Here is an 18,589-nt window from a genome sequence, read left to right on the forward strand (position 1 = left end):
CCCTGCAGAGACAGAAGTATGAGCCAGAAGAGCCATGCTGGACCCTGCTCTGATGATTTACTACACCTCTGCAGCAGCAGACACAGCTGAGATCAAGGTCCTGCTGTGACACGCTTTGTGCATATTCATAGTAAGGGGTAAATGTTTATCCTAAATAATTGATGTGACACAGGCAATAAGTTTACGCTGCTGCTGAGGCCTGAGTTCCCATTAAGTGCTATTGCAATGGCAAGGACCTTACTTCTGGAGAAAAAAGGGAAATTCCACCTGCAGAAGCACCCTCACAGCAGGTAAAACACCTAATTTATTGAAAGCTTGGGTTTCTTTGTCTCAGACTGTTTTTCAATCCCAAAGAACCTGCATCAGACACAACCAGGGCTGAAGAAGTGTTCTTGAATCAATTATTTTTCAGCTAGCACTGAAAAGCTAAGTTATTCAGTGACAAAAGGTCAGGTAAACTCAACTAACCCAGTGTTCACCTCTTGGCAAGACATCCAGACCTTTGCTAGATGATCATTCCTTTCAAACAAAATATCCTAGCCTAGCCTACCCTATTCTACATTCAAGGGGAAAAAAAGAGGAACTTCTGTGGTCACCAAAGCAGGTAATTAAACTAGGTCAGATGATGCTGACCTAAAGGAGTGTGTGAAGACTAGTTTGGAGCTACAAAACTACAGTACACGTGTCCAAGGTTAGCTAAGGTTATCCATTGCATGGACACTGAAAATCCCTAAGGGCTGATAATCAGGTAAATTGCTGAAGGATATGGAAAAATCAGTGGTTAGCAGAGGCTGTCTATGGACTCAGGCTACCAGTTACTCCCTGCAGCGCTAAAACTTGCTTCTCTAAAATAAGAAAGATCCTACCCTGCAAATGACTGTTGATGCACTGCATAGGCCAAATGTTATCTGTGGGCCATAGCTCTGATAACTGATGTAAACCAAACTGTTTGTGTGTTTGTGCAGTTGTTTGCTTTTTTTTTTTTCCTTATGGAAACAGACACAATCACATATTCAGGCTTCCAGTGCTGAGTCCTTTACTCCCTTCCTGCTCATCTTTGAAGAAAGAAAATCCTTAATGCACATGACACCAGTGCAAACATGGGGTATTCCCCCAGCTCCAAATTTCTGTGTGTTTTAGAGAGCAGACTGAAATCCAAATGTACTGGGGCACTGCAGCTGATTATGTCACTTAGGACTTGCAGGAGCTACCTGAATCCTTCAGGCAGTAGAATATCTATGCTCTGCTAAAAACACATATCATCACCTCTAGCTATCACCTGTCTGATTCAGTTCAGCTCTCAATTACACAGGTGCACCCTGCTCAGTTTAATGGAGCTCCTCCTGGATTCACAGCTGTGCAACCCAAGGAAGAATCAGGACTGCTCTTCTCTATTCTTTGCACTCATCTTTAGTTGTGCATTTGCCACTATCATCAGGAAGAGGCAGAAGAGGAAGAAAAAGCTTGTATTTCTGCTTGATAACAAATGATAATGTAGAGCAGAAGTGCACAGGCTGGTAGCTGGGAACACTAATAATTTTCCTGTTTCAAAGTAGATTCCATTCACAATTTCTTGTAGCACATCAGGCACCAGCTGTCAGCCAAGGTAATGAGCTACACACAAAGGCTCCCTGAAGCAAGGGGAGAGATACAAGAGGAGTTGTTAAATAATTCAATAATTGATGCACTGCTTACTCACCCTGTAACTCTGATACTGACAGGAGTGAAAAAAACCTTCCCCCCCCCCCCACAAATGTGGCACTCATCCCAATATTTTCCCATTTGGTGCTGAGGGATAGTCAAAGGCTCTAGGAGCAAAAATGATGGATTTAGTCGGATTTACCAGGGTGCAACCTAGTGTGGTGTAATGAGGCTCAGCTCCCAGTGATGCTTGACCTCTTCTCTGGCTTTTGGCAAGGAGCTTGTTGTTGACTGTTTGGGACCTCTTGGCTCAGGAGGGGAGTTTAAGCATGCAGACAAACACGGAGATAGAAGATTTAATCTGTGACTCCTATGGCATTACTGTCACGGGTGGAGAATCCGGCAATCCGTTGATGCTACAAGCAGATTAGGCTGTCCTTGGGTGTCACCCACCCAAAAGCCATGCCAGAGCCCTGCCTATCAGGTCTCATACAAAAAGCTGATGGATGCTGCTTGGGATGAGATTGAAAAATCTGCTAAGATGCAGAAGTGGAACAGGAAATTAGGACTGAGCCTTTTAGCCCCATGGCCAGGTCCTGTCCTAAATGCAAATGGAAGAAATCCAAATGAAGATAACAGAGCAATCATAAGAAGTACAAATCTGGAAAACTGGATTGAGGGAAAATAAAAATAGGAGGAATCAGAAGGGGAGCACTTTAGGTTGGGAGCACATAATTTAGTACTGTTTGACCAAGACATATTCCTTCAGGTCCTAGGAGTAAGAGGTTGCCGGGTACCACTCTGGGAACTTTCAGATCCACTCAAAATCTGCCAGGAACAGTCAACCCCATAGCCCCAGAGAACCAAGGGTGCAGCTAAACCTTCCTTAATTTGCATGAAGGAAACTCCTTGCCCTTACCCATCAAGAACTAAATACTTTGGATATTTTTCAATAAATTAGTGTTGTTATGCATGTCAAGTTTTAGGAAAATGGTATTAAGGGAATGGCATTTCCTTTTCTCAGCATTGTTTGGGAGGGATGCTGGTTCCAACAGGTCCCTAAGATTGGACAATACCAGTCAGCTATCAGTTCCCATCCCTTTGATGCTGCCAAGCTCTAAGGATGAGAACCTTAAGGACGAGGTGTCACCAGAGGGACAAGCTCAAGTAATGCACCCATGGGAACCTCATGAGGTTCAACAAGGCTAAGTGCAAGCCTGGGTCAGAGTAACCCCCAGTGCCCATACAGGCTGGGGGATAAAGGGATTGAGAGCAACACTGAGAAGGACAGGATGGATGAGAAACTGAGCATTACCCAACAATGTGCACTGGCAGCCCAGAATTCCAACTGCATCCGGGGCTGCAACCCCAGCAGTGTGGCCAGCAAGCCAAGGGAGGGGGTTCTTTCCCCTCACCTCCATTCTGGCAAGACTACCCTGGGGCCCCCAGCATAAGAAGGGCATGGACCTGTTGGAGTGAGACCAAAGGAGGCCATGACAGTGCTCAGAAGGCTGGCGAACCTCTACTATGGAGACAAATTGAGGGAGCTGGGATGTTCAGTCTGGAGAAGAGAAGGTTCCAGGAAGGCCTTAGAGCCTCCACAGTACCTAAAGAAGATCCAAGAGAAAGCTGGAAAAGGACTTTTGATAAGGGCATGTAGTGATATGAAAAGGGGGAATTGAAGTAGGGTTGATTTAGGCTACAAGAAAGCAGGGGACAAACTTTTTAGCAGGAAAAGGGGGTATTGGTTATAAACTAAAAGAAGAGAGATTTAGATTAAATGTTAGGAAGAAGTTAATTTTCAGTGAGAATGGTGGAACACAGATTGGTACAGATTACCCAGAAAGGTGGTGGATACTCCACCCCTGGAAGCTTTCAAGACCAGGTTGGGCAGGGCTCTGCACAACCTGATGCATTTGACGATGTCTGTGCTCATTGTAAAGGCTCTGGATCAGATCAGCTTTTAGGAATCTGTGGGTTTTTTTCTTTTATTTGATCCCCAGCAGACCAGCTCAGGGCATTAACCCAGTGATGCCTTAAGTTTAACTTTCATGTTTTTCAGATTCTGTGCTGCCTAGGGATGTAGTTCTGAGCCTTATATTAAGCACTACTAAGCTCTCTTCACAGAGTAGGTAGACAAAACAAATCCTTTTCCTGCTGAAGACCAAGGACAAGGAGTACAAGTCTCAGGCCCAATAGCATAAACAGTGGTGGACTGAAGAGAGAAAACAAGAAGGATGAGACCTCACAACTTGAAGCTGTAATTGGACAATTAAACTCCAATATCAAATGGACCAAAACTTATAGAAGTGTAAGACCTTGTGACTGGTGGGCCACTTTTGTGACCATTCTAAGTCCACCTTGGGTGTAGCCCTGGCCAGACTCTTGTCCTGCCCAAGGTGTACTCTAAAGGCCTTTCAATAAATATCTACTTATTCTCTAGCTCTGTCCAGTCTCTGTTCCAGGTCAGCCTTCCCAAGACATCACCAGCAGCAACACTTTCATGTGTTTCTGCAAAGTGTTTTTTTTCTGGTTTAATCCCTGAACTGACCCTCCCCAGGCAAAAAGCAAAGCCCCAGCACAAGAGCAGGGAGGGCAGCAAGAATACAGAGCTGGCAGCACGGCTGGGGGAGTGGAGCTCCTGCCTGTGAGATACCTGCTGTGGCATCCCTGAGCAGAGCTGCTGGAGGCTCTGCCACACTTCTGGATGAGCTTTATTCCCTGGATGAAGGCAGGGAACTGTTTAACTTGATTCACAAAAGCAGAATCCCAGCTGATGAGCATGAGAGCTACAGAACTATGTAACAGATGGTGGTAAATAGGTATGTCTACAAAACGTTGCTCTGCCTCTGAGGCATACAGCCTTTTCAAGATCACAATGATTCACAGAAAAGACAGTTTGAATTACACTGTACAGTACTGATTAAGGGGGAAAATAATAAAAAAAAGAAGATGATACACAGAAATGTAAATTGGAAGGGATGTTTCTAATCCTGGCTCATGCAGACTGTTCAAAGAAGCCTAAAAACAACCACATGAATTTAATAGTTTTGGCTGATTTTATTCCTTTGGAAACAAATAATATTTTTCCACCATCTGCGATAAAAATATCTTTTACTTTTCACACGCAACCTGTCAAAATGTCTTTCAGAGTTTTAGCTTTATCTTCCAAGCTGTGGGAAGATGCTTTCTGCTTATTTTCTTTACTTCAGGCTCTCCTTTGCTCCTCCCTGCCTTTTCACCACCTCACTGAGACCCAGCCTGCAATTAGTTCCTGTGTACCAAATAGATGTGGGACTAATTGTAATCTGCACAACAATTCCTGCATAAACGAGGATGCAGACTTACAACAAAGGAGTGCTCAAGCGTACTGCAAATATATTATTTTTCTATATAGGAGTAGTCTATACTCGTGTAAATGCAATTTTCCCAGCAGAAAAGTGTCCATGCTAAGGGTCTGCATTAGCCAAAGTCACACTGATCTGTCTAGACAAACCCTACTACTTAAAGAGAATATCTCATCTTTGTAAATATTGAATGAAAAGGGAATAATGCTACTCTTCCTTCATTGCCACAGCAGATCTGAGCAGATCTGTCTTTTTTGCACACAATCCATGCTTACTCACTGAGGGTTGTGATGATTATTGAGGGGAGTGAGGAGTTCTGGAGGGAGGTTAGTTTGCACCTCAGAGAGTAGCATCTTGAGGGATTTTGTGATATGACTGCTGAAGGGAAAAGCTGACTACTTCAGGGGTGTGTTTGAAAAGCCTGCCCCTGAAAGCCATTCCCTGAGAGAAATGGATGGCAGGAGAAATCATAACCAAAAACGAACAAACCATGCTGGCAATGCTTGTTATGCAACTCAAAACATCTCAATACTGGTCTTTGTTCCTTAGGTGCCAGCAACAAAGGTGCAGAGATGCTGCAATACAAGTAGTGTCCTTCCAAAAGGAGAAAAGGCATTCCAAGATGTAAAAAAATGGGTTTAGATTCGGTTTAGATTAGGGATCAGGAAAAAATTCTTGACAATGAGGGTGGTGAGGCACCGGAAGAGGTTGCCCAGTGAAGATGTCCCAAGCCCAGAAGTGTTGAAGGCCAGGTTGGGTGGGCCTTTGAGCAACCTGATCCAGTGGAAGGTGTCCTGGTCCATTGAAGGGGATTGTAATGAGATGATCTTTGGAGTCCCTTCCAAGCCAAACCATTCTATGATACTATGATTCCGTGAAAAAGTCTTAAGAATGCGAAGCACATGGGTATTTTTGCATAATGAAATACAAACCCAAAGAATCCTATGAGTACTTATCAAAACCCAGAAACCCACAAACTTGCTTTGTGGTTTTGAAGACTCCGGAGTTGCCTCCATACAAGATCACCCAGAAAAGGAAACTCAGAGCAGGTTGGTAATTGCAACCCCTTGCCTGGATCCTTCAATCCCTCTGCCTATAGCATTGAAAAAACTCTACCAGAGTGCTGGTGGTGGGTCCCTCTGAGGGAGGAGGTGGACCAGCTGCAGATCAGCACAGCACAATACCAGCCCCATCTGCTGTAACTCTCTGGAATTACCAAATGCATCAGGAGACTTGTTTCTGATGATTTCTCCATGGGTTTCAATTAAACTTTGATGCTAATAGTATATGAAATTCCAGAAGACTCTGGAACAATGTAGACACCACAGAGGACAACCTGGCTGATTAAGGGTCTGAAGAGACCAGTTGGCAAGTTCAGCTAGACAACCCCTAGAGGCTGCAAACAGAGGTGGAGTGGAGGTTTTAGGCTGGCACAAGATGATAGAGGTTGGGACAACCACCACTGTTCAAGTGACACCTGCAGTTGCCAGACCCAGCCAAGACAGTTGATTTGTTGCATCAGGACACACAGATGTGCACTGTGGATGCTTTCAAACTCTCAGCTTGGGACAGCTTTACAGCTAATGGTTTAGAGCTTGTTGGGCACACACTGAAGAGAACTGGCTTTCAGAAAGTGACTGTGAACCAGACATTAGTCTTTTTCACACATATGAACCCAGAAACCTGTTTCAAAATCCAAGTCCCATCAAATAATCCCCAGCAACGGCAAACAAAGCAATAGTCACAGCTTGGAAAAGGAAGTTGGACCTATTGATTACATGAAATTTTTAAGGAATGGTGGCTGGTAAGATTGCCAGTGGGATAAGACTCATATGGGCATCCTGAACTCTAGTAGCTAGAAGAATGAAACTATAAAAGAAATAAGCTTGGCATTTTGGCACAGCAAATAATTACTGTAATTTTGGTACTTCTTATATTCCTCATGGATATTTTATTCCATGGACAGTCCATTCTGCATATGCTGCACAAAGGGGATATGGCCTCCAAATCCCATTTTGAGAAGGGTTGCATTACAAATAAGTTTTCTTAAATGTTACTCCCAGAACCAAAATTTTGTTTTGGTTGGGGGGTTTTCAGGGAGCCTAGCATGGCATAGAGGCTTGCTCAGAAACTGGGAGCTAATGGGTAGTCATATGCAAACTCAAATTGATGACTTAAGTTTAACTTTCATGTTTTTCAGATTCTACGCTCCCTAGGGATGTAGTTCTGAGCCTTATATTAAGCACTACTAAGCTCTCTTCACAGGGTAGGCAGACAAAACAAATCTTTTTCCTGCTGAAGACCAAGGACAAGGAGTACAAGTCTCAGGCCCAAAAGCATAAACAGCGGTGGACTGAAGAGAGAAAACAAGAAGGATGAGGCTTCACAACCCAAAGGTGCAATTGGACAATTAAACCCCAATATGAAAATGGACCAAAACTTATAGAAGTGTAAGACCTCCTGATCAGTCATCCATTTTTGTGATCATTTCAAGTCCACCCTGGGTGTAGCCCTGGTCAGGCTCTTCTGCTACTCTTAAATGCCTTTCAATAAATATCTACTTTATTCTCTAGCTCTGCCCAGTCTCTATTCCAGGCCAGCCTTCCCAAGGCATTGAAATCATGTGAAGGGAAATTAATTCATTGAATAATACTCATCAATTTTATACTTGCTTTGAGAAACTCAATAACTGCCATACAGCTTTGATTTTGAGACTGACAAGAATATTATCATGTAAATATATTAATTAAGCCTATGTTTCAGGAATTAGCTGACAGTATCAGCATGGAAATATGGTTAATGCCACCTCTGCATTTTGCTGGATGCAAATGTTGTTTAATTTCCAGCATCTGTGTAATTGGAAAGACTGCCTGTTCGCCTCACACCAAATCTAGCGATTTTATGGGGCAAAGGGGCATTAAAATGCCCTCACAAAGTGATTTGTAGATCATGAAAATGCAATGTGTGACCTTAAGAGTCATTTGCCACCAATGGTGCTGGCAATAAAATGCCTGCTGGGTTGTAGGGGATGCACATAAATTGCTCATGTTGCATTTGCACAGGCTGCACAAAAGGCTTCTGAGTCATGGTGGGCAAATCACCATTCCAGAAAGGTGTTTTTCCTAACCTTAAAACCAAGCATCATTTGGTTCTTTCTTCAGCATGCAGGATAAGCCAACCTCTTCTCCTGAGCTCTGCTAAAGTGGCTCTGAGGAAAGGATGGAGGACATCTGCTTCTTGGTAGAAGAGTTGGGAGGGAGCAACACTATCAGGATGCAAGTGGGATTGCCTCAGGCAGGACATGAAAATGGGTGAGCAAGGTTAAGGCAGACCAAAGGACTATCTGTGGTAGGCAGCATTTTGCTTTCTCCAGTGGCCCATGAGGTTGCCTAGGGCAGAGCACCACAGGTCAGATGAGATACTTCTTTTAAATACTCCTTTGGTCCAAAATTAAGGGGATATCAAACTCAGTGGTGGGTAGGTTCAGAAAATAGCTGTGGAGGTGGATGTAAAGTAAAGACATTGCACAAGTACTTGGAAGTGAGATGCTAATGAAATAAGTCACATTAGGCTTGGGAAATAATCAAGCTGAAAAGTCAGAAGTGGAGGTCAGGAAATTAGCTAAAGGATAGGAAAATATTTTGGGGAAATAACAGTATATGCTTACTAGTCCCTTGGTGTTCAGCAACAGTCATTTGGGATACAAAATGCCAAGTGGGACAGACCTGAGTCTGAACAAATCTGAACATTTGATATACATTCCCAACTTCAGCCCACTTTAACTCTCTTAAGAATTTTGTAATAGTTTCTGTTCAGGAACAGAAGTCCTTATAATTTACAGCTGGTGAAGTCTTCTCCTTTCACAAAAATTGCCTTAAGGAGGATTAAATCCTTGTAAACTTTCAGGATTGACCTTTGCCCAGTGCGAGAAAGCAGTTGGTGTCCTTTGCCAATGCCACCTCCCTTGTGCCACCTCCCAGACAGGGCTGGTTTGTGAAGCAGAGAAGAAGAGGACTGATCCACCATCCTATCACCTTCCCGTGTTTGTAAAACTTATCCATGTGGGTGTAGCCAACAGGGAAAGGGCAAGTCTCTTACACTGCAACATTGATGCACAACTCCTGCACCAGCTGGGCAGTACTGCTGACCACCAGAGCAGTACCTGTAATATATCCAGGAGTAGCAAAAGGGAAACACTAAAGTATCAGAATACAAATTCCCAAGTCCCTGTTCTCACTCGCTCATCTCATTCCCCCATTGCCAAAAGCCCCAGTAGAAGTGTCTAAAGTGGCAGCTGGCTCACTGGCCTATCTCAGGTTATCTTACTCCCAGTACTGAATCTTCTTTGTTCTTAAATAGATTTTGAATTCTTTTTCAGAAGTCTCCTTATGTGAATTCAAACAAACATCTAAATTATCTGAATGTTTTGGCTACATTTATGAACTAACTCAAAATAGATTTACTCTTCAAAAATTCTCACTATAAATCTTCCTGAGAGATTGCCATTTCACCAAAACCTGTAATGCAACAAGAAAAACATATAAACAAAGCTTTTAGGGAAAACACTTGCATTTTGCTGAAGTCCAACATGGAGACTATAATTTTGATGTTCTTATTGGAATTCTGTCTCCAAATTCAGCTTTTCATTTCAATGGAACTATTTTATTTATTGACTAGGAAAGTACATCCTGACAGATATTCTCTCTACCCCCATCTCAACTTTCTCCCTAGAAAGAAATGCCATTTTTCAATTTGCGCTGTTGGAAAAGGTCTGTTATTGCTTTTCTTCCCCTGGGCCCCAGGAGATGTGCTCAGCCTCTTGAACCTGATTGCAAAAGCCAGAGCTAAGTGGGTTTCTTTAGGAAAATTGCTGTCAAGTCTACTCTGTGCTAGCAAAGGCTGCTGTGTCTTGAAAAGGGAATTAATTTTACACCATAAGAGCCAAATCATTCACTGGTGTACATCAGAGTCATTCCACAGAAGTGTCTGTAACCCCAAATCCATGAAATGTTGAGGGTCCCCTTTTCAATGCCTTGCTGTCAAACATTTTTCAATCTTGCAAGAGGATTTGATGAAGAGGAAGGTCGCCTCAAACAGGGAGAGACAGCAGCCTGCTGCACAGTCTTTTGTACATGGAGAAGACAGCAAACATGGCCCCACACTGCACTGTGGGGGTCTGAGGATGTCACATCACAAATACTCCTCACAGCAGACATGTTGGCCTAAATGTCTACCTTTTACTCAAATCCCTCCAGTTGTCAGTCCCTATCTATCCCACCTGAGAACTGACCTGACTAAAAATAACAGGGAAAAAAGAGAAATCATAACTTACATAAAAGATTTTTAGAAGTACATGTGAATCATATGATTTTGGCAAAATTATGGACAAGGTGGTCCAGCTAAGAGCTGTCTCACCCATGTGGGACAGAGTGGAGGGCAGACAGAGGCAGGTGGGTATGAGGGCATGGGGATGGGATGGGGATGGGATGGGGCAGGAGCTCCTTTGCTCTGCTGCTTGCACAGCTGGGATGAAGATGATTCCTCCCATTACAAACAGTAATCAGAGGCTCCACAACTGGATGACCAAGAAATCAACACTTGTGTTGATCCCTAGCAGCAGGATAAGATGTGGGGTGGATGAGAGTGAAGGCTTTCTGATATCCCTCCCCAGACCTCACTCCTGGGTTGATAGATGGGCTGGCAGGTCCCAGCTCCACCAGCTGGTGTGGAGTGGCCAGGTGAGGTTCAAGATTCATGACAGGATCTTATTCTTTTCTTACAGAAAGGATGTAAATACAGTGAGACTTCTTCAGGGTCAGGTTATAGAATCATAAAATGATCATTTAGGTTGGACAGGACCCTTAAGATCATCAGCTCCCACTGTTAACCTAACACTCTTAGCCATCTCCCCAAGTGCCATATCTTTTAAATACCTCCAGACATGGATGACCCCACCACTGCACTGGCCAGCCTGATTATTCCAGTGCCTGACCTTCCTCATGGTGAGGAGATTGTTTTCCTAATGTCCAATCTCAACTCCCCTGGCACAACTTGAGGCTACGATGAGTTGGAGGGTTTAAGAGAAAGAGACAGCTTGAGGAGCTGAATTCCTCTCTATTTGCTCCAGGTGACAGGTCTCAGCAAGTTAAATGCATCTTTAAGGTCTCTGACAGGCATGGAGAAGTTAAAATCAAAGACAAGGTGATATATGGGCTGTTCTGCAAGAGCTCTCCCTGGGGAAACATGGGGCCCCAAGATTGAGCCAAGGGAAAATTAGTGATTGAGTCCTTTGAAGTTTCCTATACCCTGGAATGAATGTCCTGTTGGCTGGATATTATGTTACAGCCTCTTAGGAAAGCAATACTAAATGCAGCTGCACATGCAACAACTCTCACTCCAAGCCTTCTCTGTCTTGAATTCAAATAGATGAAGGTTTCAGTGCATACACTTCAGGGGAGATGGATCCTGAGGGTTTGCCTGAGGTATCAAGAAGCAGGACTAAGTGCATTTCAGACAGGCTCTCTCAGAAGGTATCTCCACATCAGGGCTGAGATTGCTTGCTCTACCTTTATTTGACATCACACAATTTATATTCCGCAGCCACAGTGCTGCAAGAACATCTCCCTAGCCTGCAGCTTCATTTTCTACACACAGCAACTCCAGCACTTTAATTGTCCCATAAATGTGATGGAAAGGATTTGATGCAAAGAGCTGTTAAAATGCCAAATGTCTTGAGCACTGCAACTAATGAATGGCTCCCAACGATTCATGTTTCAATCTATATGCAAATGTGCCCTTTGGTTGGCTTGTGCTGGACTTTTCACTGCTGCATTACAGCTATCCAGGGAAGTCTCAGACTCATAGATCAGACAGATACAAGGCATAAATGGGAGAAGACTTAAATTATTCAGTGTTTATGAGAAAGGGAATCCAAACAGCAGAGTTACACTTTGCTTTTTATAATAACATGATTACAGATGAGCCCCAAGCAGATCTACAATAGCATTGTTTTTCTTCCCCGCCCCTTCCTCCTTGCTAGCAAAATATACAGCATAATGAATCACTTGGCAAAGCTGAATGTGTCCTCAAAACAATGTATGTCAGCTCCAGGTAGAGCCAGTGCTCACACAGCCCAAGTGGAAGATGTCTGTGAAAGATTTCAAAACCTGATCTCTGCTGTTCTTACCCCCAGGACAGGAAAACATCTCCTGGAGCATTAAACAGAGACTCTGTAAATTCTGGCAGTAACAACATCCATTTCTGCTCATTTACAATCTGCACAGATCCCTTTCACCTGCATTGCAATGTGCAATTCTGGTCTTAACAAGACGAAATTAAGCTGGAATAGTGAAGAAATGGCTGCTGCCATCATAGGGGGACTGCAGAGCTTGTTTTACGAGGTGGGGGAGAAAAAGGTTTTGTAGAATTTTCGTCAATTCCAAAGGTGCGGAGGTAAACTATAACTCTGTATACAAACACTGAGAAATGGCAAGAAGGAGAAAGGACAATTTTATCTAAAGGCCATTCCTGACATGAGAGCAGGAAGCCAGAAATATCCTCAAAAAACAGAGACATGAAGGCATCAAGGACCATTTTGTTCATGCAGGCCTTGTGGGGCTTAAAGCTGAAGCTGTACCACAGACTTTACATGCAAAGAAATGCTAGAGGTGTCACAGGAATTTCAGAGTGGATAGGAGCAAGGAAACTGTGAGATTTTGGCATTGCCCCCAAGAGTCACCTCCCCAGCAGCTCTGACAAGCCAGGAGAGCAGAGCTGAAGTCTCTGACCAAGACTTGGCTCCTGCAAAGTTTCAAAATAGTTGGAGCAACTTCCTTGTTTTGCTGTTGAGCTAAAAAGAACTTTTATAGTGTGAGACATCCACTGTCCTTGATCCCTCAGGACCTTAATATTGGGCTGAACTTTGGTTTTCTTTATCTGCTTGGATTAGGTCTCTGCTCATTTTTTAAGCTTTTATTTCCGCTTTTCTCCCTATAACTGCAGGAGCAGGTTAGAGGGACACTAAGAATGGGAGAAACCTGCAACAGCAGTGATGCTCTTCATGTGGTCTGGACATAGTCAGTAACACAGATACAATAATCTGAAGAGTCTAGCTTAATGGATGAGATTGGCTGGATCACAGAATATCCTGGGTTGGAAGGGATGCATAAGGATCATCCAGTCCAACTCCTGATGCAGAACTCAGTCCTCCATGAAATATTTAAATTTTGCAGCACGTTTTATTCCCCAGCATATCAGTGGGTTTGTTTCTATTGGGCTGGCCCAGCAACAGCAAATTTTCAGCATGTTGGATTTAAGACTGGGTCATCTTAGGGGTGCCTACAAGAGCTAGAAGGTGGATCTTGCAAAAAGAGCCATGCAGCAAGCAGTAGACTGTTGCCATTTGCCACCAGGAAAGCCCTCTGCCTGGCCAGGGTGTGTGATCAGCTGTGGGCAGGACCACCACACCCTCCCTGTCTCCACTCCAGCTCCAAAAATGTCTCTAAATAACAGACAGGAGGTGCATGGAAGAGCTGCTGCTGTGCTGTGGAGCCAAACAAACTTGTCAGGCTGCCAAGGCAGGAATTCAGGAAGGCCTCCTTTTCCATCTTCCCTTTCTTTGTGCATGGAAACAGACTTGCCACTAGTAATTTGCCAGCGACTAAAGCTGATAAGTTTGGCTCCCTGCAGGCCCCTGCTGGGGAACAATATTGGCTTTTCTTTCGGATTACTGGGCGGAAGGCACAGGGCAGGCAGAAAGCTCTGTGTGCTTTCTCCTCCTTGCTGGAGCTGTGCACCAGCCTCAGTGCTCAGTTCTCCCTAAGGGAGACCCTGGTATGAATTGCTCTGACAGGAGAATGGAAGAGAAGCAATGCCACAGGCTCATCTTCAGAATTCCTGGATTTATAGCTGGCTGGAGACCAAGCAGTAAGGGCCAAATGCTCTATGCTCATCTATCCCAGGTGATGATTTGAGGTTTTGTTTAACCTTGCTGGAGAAAGTTTTTAGGAAAAAAGGGGTAGGATGGCAGGAATGCAAGCATATTGTGCACATTCAAGAATGAGGAAAAAAAAAAAAGGCAGAGATAAAGCTCCTTGGAATGTAACACAGGTCATGAACAACACAGATGTATTTCCAAAATCTTACAGCAAAACTGAAGGAGGCAAAATACAAATATTGCTGCTATTTGCAATTATGCATCACATAAACAGCAGTCTTTAGGGCAACAGAGAATAAAGTGTTCCCTTTCTGACTCAAAGAGGACCTTTAGATTGGACAAACTGGTATAAAGTGACTTGAGAAAGGGACTGTCCCTGCTAACAATTGGGCCACCTTACTTCATTATGGAGGGGTCCTTGCTCACCTTATCCATGCTGCAGACATGTTTGCAGTAAGCAACAAATTCAACACAAACCTTTTTCCCTGATATTGGCCAGCAACTACTTGGCACATCTGAACCCACAGGGAGAGTGCCCAGAATTATTCAGAAGCACCCTGCAGCCTTGCCTAGGCAGGACACTTTGCTTTTAGATAACAAGCAAGGTGCTCACTTTGACTAAAGCTCGGCAAAGGGTGAATTCAGACTAATACAAAAGACTGTGATCCAGTAGCTGAACCACAGAGGAGCAATCCCCAGAGAGAGACATGACAGGCAGCCTGGAGTGATACCATCCTAGACTGAGCTGTAACAGGGTATTTCTATTCTGACTTTTTTGCCTATTTTGTTTCAATTTCCACACCCATTTTCCTTGGCACCACAAACTCCATCAGTTAATTTGTGCATGAGGCCAACGCCTTGAAGCCTTTGGAAGACCCAGCTCCTACACACCCCTACCAAAGTGCAGCCTGTTTTTGTTGGGCTCAGGTTCTGGCAGGTTGGGGAAATGCTATGAAAAGCATTTCAATTGCTCTGCAAGATCTCTGGCATTCCTTCCACTCAAAGCTATCCTCAGCTCTTTGTGTCACTGCTGTAAACTGGAACTATGTGAGTTCTTTCAAAGGTCCAGTGCTTTCTGCTGGACAAAAGCAGATTTACCAAGCAAGACACAGAATTGCATCAATGCTTGACTGTGTTGACAAATACACTAGAGTATCTGCAGCCCCAACCCAGAATATGTGGTGGGACTGTCAGTCCTCCCCAGGTGAGATATGGCAATAAGAAGCTGAGAGTGAGACATGTCATACCTAGACAAAGGGAAAACACTACAATATGAGGCCCTAAATTATTGCAAAATCTAAATGAGATCTGCTATACAACTTAATTCTTCAATTGATAGAATCATAGAATGGTTTGAGTCTGAAGGGACTTTAAAGATCTTCTTGTTCCAAACCCCATGCCACAGTCAGGGATACCTTCCACTAGACCAGATAGCTCAAAGCCTCATCCAACCTTCTTCTGAACACTTCCAGGGATGAGGCAGCTTCTCTGGGCAACCTGTGCCAGTGTCCCTCCACACCCACAGGAAAGAATTTCTTCCTAATATCTAATCTAAACCTGTCCTCTCTTAGTTTAAAAGCACTTGCCTTTCTCTGGTCAGGTCCCATCCCTGCAGCTCAATGTAAAGGCTGATCTCCTTTTTACAAGATCTCTTTAGGTACTGTGAATTGTAAAAGCTCTCTCTGGAGCCTTCTCTTCTCCTTCTCAACCCAACCCTCTCAGACTATCTTCATATCCCTCAATTTCTTTTAAATGTGCAAATGGAGTCTTTTACATAACAAAAGAAGAATCATTCCTGGAAACTGAAAATCAATTTTTGACCTGACTATTTTAAGTCTGGCAGTAAGTTGTTTTGTTCTTCTGCATGCCCAGGATTCTCGTACAGCTTTTGGGCCATCCCAGATGAGAAAATAGAAGTGGAACATGGTGTGAGGTTAATCTGGACTACACACACAGAGCAATGATTTCCTCTAAGCCAATCAAGGATTAAGGCTAATGAGTATCTCTGCATCTTGTAACAGTCCTTTTAGGGAAATAAGACAGGACAAAAATAACCTCTCTTGACCCTTCCCCTCCAAAAATATTTTTTTTATTAGTGCTTGTGGTGATGGAGTAAAAAACTGGAGAAGCTGAAGACAGGAATGATTCACTTACCTGTCGTAGAATGACCATGGTTCCTGTATAAACACATCAGCAATCACCAGGAATGGACCTAAATCAAAAGAAGTCAGCAATTAATGACTCTCCTTCTGACTCAAGAGACACAGCTCAGGGACTGTCCCAACCCTACAGCATTTCCACAGCCCTGGGTGTGGAAGAGAGCTAGTAGCACTGAAACTCCCAATGCTTTCATAATATTAATTCCAGACAGTGAGAGGCAATCCTCTAAATACATCCAGATTAATGCTGGCACCGTGGTGAATGAGACTGGGACTGGAGGTCGCTTATGCAAGTAATATTTTGTAAACTGAGTCCTAGAAAGTTATCCAGGGATTAACCCAGCAAACACACCAATACTGATTTATTATATGTGTCTTTGTATCCTGTATATGAACTAAACATAACTCTCCTCCTAACAGGGAGATGGGGAGTACTGTCCTTAGCACATCACAAGGCTGGATGGATTTTCATCTTTCTATCCAAACTGCTTTCAAGAGAGGAAAGAAACTATCATAGCCTGAAACTAAGACCTGGATTGGATGGAGTTTTTCCACTCTCTGGTCCAGCTGTTGTGCGAATTGTATCTTTGTGGGATTTGCATGGGAAAGTCCCATGCTGCTCCTGAGTTTGTGCTCACTGCTCTGGTGCCATTTCATGGCTTCCAAAATTAAATGTGTTGGGTTTGTATGAATGAAAAATGCTTTTAAAGAATTGAATTTCTGCAGCTTTTAATCTCTGAATCATGGCAATCAATAATAGTTGTATTTATGTTGTGGAATGTTTTCCAGCATAGTAAAAATACTCATGCCTTAAGAAGCAGGGGAAAGGCTCTCAATCTCAGAGACACAATTCCCACAGGATACTAGACATTGAAGGCTAATGAAGGATAGTCTTGCAGGACACAAGATATTTCCATTCACAGCAGCAAAGTAATCTGCACTCATCATAAAAACATAAATACTGTGTTTCAAGTTTTAGCCATAATTTTCATTTTTATGCCCACCCCACTAAAAAGCAAACATATCTCAGGGGGATGGGAGGGAGAAGCCCTTCCACCCTCCCCACAATTGTCTCTAGGTGCAATGTCCCAAAGAGACAAACTCAGTCTTGTGAAAAAAAGCTACAGTGATGTCCCATGCCAGTGTCCCTGCACACTTTCCTCACAGCAAGGAATATGATCTCTCTTCCCCACCAGCAGCAACTGCTTGCATCCCAACAAGCAAGGCAGGGACTTGGCCTTTGGTGCTGATCCTGCTGGCTGAATTTTCTGTAGCCTCTCAGCTGCAGGGGGAAACAAAGGTGCTCCCGTCCTAACTAGAAAGGTAGGATTTACCTCTATTAGTTCTTGCAGAGACTGTAAAGGCTCAACAGAATTTCCAGTTATTCCCTTTTCCTCACCAGGCTGCCTGCACCACCTCTACATTTTCATTTATCTATATGGATTAGATAACTACCCCATTGAAATTTGTAGGCTTTTGCCATCAAAGTGCCTTCAACCACCTTAATGAAAACATCCATCTGCTAAAGCCATCTACAGGATCAACAAACCCTCTGCGTTGCCTAGGAAAGGAACTGGTGTCCTAAGAGCAGCTAGGGCATCACTGTTCATTAGGAAATACTCACTAAGCAAACTTTGGCCATGGGCCATATTTAATGAATTAATTTTGCTTTTCCTAGAAGGTAGATGAATGGTGGAAAATCACGTGCACACTTTAAAAATTGAAAGGCTGTCAGGCACTTTTCTTAATTCTAAGATTGAACCTTCTCTGTAGCACATTAAATGATTACTCTTCTCTTTAATTCACATGGTTTGAAAATAACTTGCTAACCCTGCCAAGTGGCGAGCCCTGAGGCAGACTGCCTAGGGATGCTGAAGAGTCTATTCCACAGGGAAGAGTCAGTGAAATCTTAGCCAGGCTCAGAGCAGGCACTGGGGGAGGTTCTTCTGAGGTCTGTACATGATGATCATGGGGTCAAGTGCTGGACACGGGTGGGTAGTTGGATAGCAGTTGGAGTTCCCTGGCTGAAGGACATCTGCTATGGACAAGTCATCTAGTAGCTCCTTTCCTCCCTTTTCCTCTCTGACAAAAAAAGATCTCACCCAACAAGGCAGCTCCTAAGTATCCCAGGCATAAATTTTATGCTAATTAACCAAGTGACCAAGGTGAGCTGGCCCCTTTGAGTGTCCACATTGCAAAAACCATGCATGGGACATTTATTCCAACAGGCTGGGCTAAAGACACAAATCGACATCCCAGAACTTCTCCTTCAGTTTTTGTCCTGCTGCTGAAGCAAAGCACTTTTCCATGGTTATCTGGGTTCCCAGCATTAAAACTACCTGGTGTGTGAACATCCTGCTTAGCTTGGCCTGTGATGATGTTGAATAGTCTTCCAAAACTTGCGTCAGGTTTGGAAAAGTATTTACATACCAAATCCAGCCTGGTTTTAAACAGGACTTTGATGCCCAGAATCTTCTGTGGGTTACTTTTATTTTTATTTTCTGAAG

The sequence above is a fragment of the Zosterops lateralis genome, assembly GCF_965231275.1.
Source record: "Zosterops lateralis genome assembly, chromosome: 2".
Lineage (NCBI taxonomy): Eukaryota > Metazoa > Chordata > Aves > Passeriformes > Zosteropidae > Zosterops > Zosterops lateralis.